We start from the raw sequence: 3,574 nt of genomic DNA, 5'->3' as shown, positions 1-3,574 counted from the left end.
TCATTATAGTTTTAAATATTTTATCCTTTTTAATAAAATTAACTATTTTTATTTGCATAAAAATTATAATAATATACATTTTAATATAGAAATATTTTTTTACAGCAGAATCGGGCTTTAGGGCTGTTCAGGGTCTTATTAGCTAAAGCCCATGTCTTCTTCTCGACGGACCAGTTGAAAGACCACCGCCATGTTTGCTTTATAATGGAATTTTTCTTATTGTTTTAAGTACGTGTAAATATTGGACATGCTTTTCACATTGTTAGAGAAGTCGGAAACTTATTGTCGGAAGGGTCGATATAAAATTTAAAAGACTGAGGGGTTAAATTGAGTTATTAAATTTTTTTAGGGACAAAAATAAAAATTTTACCATATAATTACATGTACAATTATTAAAAAGAAAAATCATGGGGCCATGGCGTGGCGGAAGATTTTCTATCATAATCACGTGTCTGATTAAGTCATGTATAGTTTTTGAGACACTGACTGTGACCTCCATTATTAACCGTTTCTGTTGTCTTCCTGCCTCAAAAAAAAAAAAAAAATCCTTCATTTTTTTTTCTTTTAAGCTGTCAGTTAATTAACTGAAAAACAAAACAAAACATTACATGTGATTTTAGTTTGGGTTTTATTGTCGAAATGAAAGATTTATAAATATTTTTTTAAATAGACACGTATATATATTAATAATAAAATATTTTCGTATGAGGTAGACATAAATAAAATTTTAAGATGAACACTTTTAATAAAATAAACAATTAACATAAAAAAATTCGGATTCTAGAGTGAACATGTGTCCACCTGAATTTCGCTTGCCCCCTTTACAACACTAATTCATTCTTGTTAGGGTTTCTACCCATCTGGTTTTAAATATGAACATTGCTGCAAAAGAATGAACTTGTGCTGAAGCCGAAAAGGCTTTACAATCCAAACGAGACAACTGGCGAACAACAGGTTTCCGTTTGTTGTTTTTTTGTCGTTGGAAAACATCTTCGGTGCAAGAGGCTAATGACTCACATGGCTAGTTCCATTTGAAATTGATTTTGTCTAGACGTAACGGATCCAAAAATATTTTTCAAGATAAATACACATTATCGATACAAAACTTTTGAATATGAGACGAATATAAATAAAATTTCAGGGCAGACGCTATTAAGAATGTAGATAACTAACCAGAAGAAATTTAAATTTTGGGATGGACACGTGCTCACCCTAAATACTATATATATCCGCGGTTGTCTAGGCAAATGACTGTTGTGAAAAAAATTTAAGTAAACTACGTATTTAGTATCTAAACTATAAGTTTTGGACTGTTTTAGTATTTAAACTTGTATTTTTCAAAACCATATCTAACGTTTAATTTTTATATCATTTTAGTACCCATGTTAAAAACTATTTCATTTTAGTACCCATGTTAAAAACTAACGCGTTTACTACTTAAACTATCAATTTTAATCTGTTTTAGTACATAAATTTTCAAAAAAAATAATCAAAAATCAATGTTAAATTTTGAACATGAGTACTAAAATTTTCAGAACGTTAATGATAAAGAAAATATTACTCTGAATAAAAGATTCGAATTTGAGTGGAAAGTGTTTCATACCAAGTGTGCTTACGGGATATGATTTTAGTAAAATAATTACTGACTATCTTGGATTCTATAAACTAAATACCTCTCGGTAAAATTTTTCAATGGGTCATGCAAATGGAGAACAAAAAAGATAACACATAAAAAATTTTGATGTGACAGTCTACGGTGCCAACATAACAGTTTAGAGTGATTATTTAATATGTTAGATTGAATAAATTGGTAACTTAAATATGACAGACTAATTGTCTCATAAATATTATGAACTTACATGTCAATATTATAGTAATTAACGATTAAAAATGTTGATTAAAATATCACATTAATTTAAACAACATGACAGATTAATTGTCAAATCATATTGATTCCCCCCCCCCCCCCGAAGAATACATAATCCACTTATACCTTCTTGTCTTGAATAAATTAGGGTGGTTTAAGCAAAAATAGTTACGAAATTGAGAAAGAGCAAGTGATCTTGGGGGTGTAGGTATGGAGCTAGGTTTCCCTAATTGAGAGCTTGAAACATGGAGGCCACATGACACATGGTCCATGGCGAAGTAAAAGTTTATTACATTTTTCACCATAACTCTACATCCTTTTTTATATATAGTATAGCCCTTCAATCAATTCAACGTGGCAACAAAAGTTTGACCACATTACGAGGAAATTGCGATTGATTAGGGATCTTACTCAAGATTTTAATTATAAAATAGGGTAAATTATACTGATGGTAACTAAACTTTTGGAGTGCTTTCATTCTGATCACGACGTTTTAAAATTTTTGTATTACTAACTTTAATTGTGTTAATTACGATCACCTTCATTAAGAAAAGCTTACATGTTACGTTAAAGTCTTCCTCCAATTTTTTTTAAAGCTCCAGATTGGCCATCGTCGTAAAATTTAAATTTTCGATGAACATAATAGTCGTTGGGCAATATCAGTTGTGGGAAGACATTGTTTGGAAAGTAGATTAACGTAGTTCGGTTTCAAGTTGATTCAACAATCGATAATGACAGATAAAAAAAAATTAATTTTTAGTTTTGATTAGGATTTGAGGAGATTTAAAGGTTTTTCGAGGAATTTAAAATAGAAGAAAAAAAAAGTAAAACGAATAGTTTGATGACTTTTTTTAACCAGAGAAACCATTGAACAATGATGCAAGGAGGAGCAACGAATGTCAGCTGATGTAATTGGTTTAACTGAAAATTTTCTTAACAATAGTAATTTCAGTAAAGTTTTATCGATTTCGGTGATCAAAGTAAAACATTTTAAAAATTCAATGACTATTAATATGGTTTACCCTATAAAATATGGACTCGTAGACTTGACCATATGATCAGCTCTATAAACATTTATAGATCTAGCTGAGAAAAGGTTGAACATGTGACATATCAGGCGTGGAGACATTACTCTAATTAAATATTTCAAAAGTATATATTATAATCATTACATGGTAACCAAAAAAAACCCTAAAATTTGTGAGTCTGAGTGAGTTAATTAAGATCATACCCTAAATGGTGTGTTCTAACTTCTAAGAACTGCTTTATCCCCTCACGTTTATCTAGAGTTTTATTAATTATAAAAATAGAATTAAAATTAATGTACACGATTTATTTCTTCTAATTTAGATGAAAGATTGTAGTTGGTAATTCTGATGGGTCGAAGAAAATAATAAACAGTAATATTAGAATTAGGGAGAGAGCGAGGAGTTTAAAAGAGAGTCTCAGTTTTAACTTGATATGACAATTTATATACGTGTTTGGTGTTAAATTTAGAATAATAATGACTGATATAATTATCATGTAACGGATTCAATTGATAACGAAATTAATAATAATCAAACTTCAAGTAATGGTAAGTATTTAAAGATTTTCAATAATTTTAAATATTTTGATGGATAAAATTTATCTACAAGATAAGAATTGAGAAAAAAAAATAAAAAAAAAGTACAATAATTTTTAAAATAGGTTAAAAACTTGTTAAAA

Source organism: Hibiscus syriacus, unplaced genomic scaffold, assembly GCF_006381635.1.
Source record: "Hibiscus syriacus cultivar Baekdansim isolate YM2019G1 unplaced genomic scaffold, ASM638163v2 tig00110156_pilon, whole genome shotgun sequence".
NCBI lineage: Eukaryota > Viridiplantae > Streptophyta > Magnoliopsida > Malvales > Malvaceae > Hibiscus > Hibiscus syriacus.
This window is presented reverse-complemented; position numbering follows the sequence as displayed.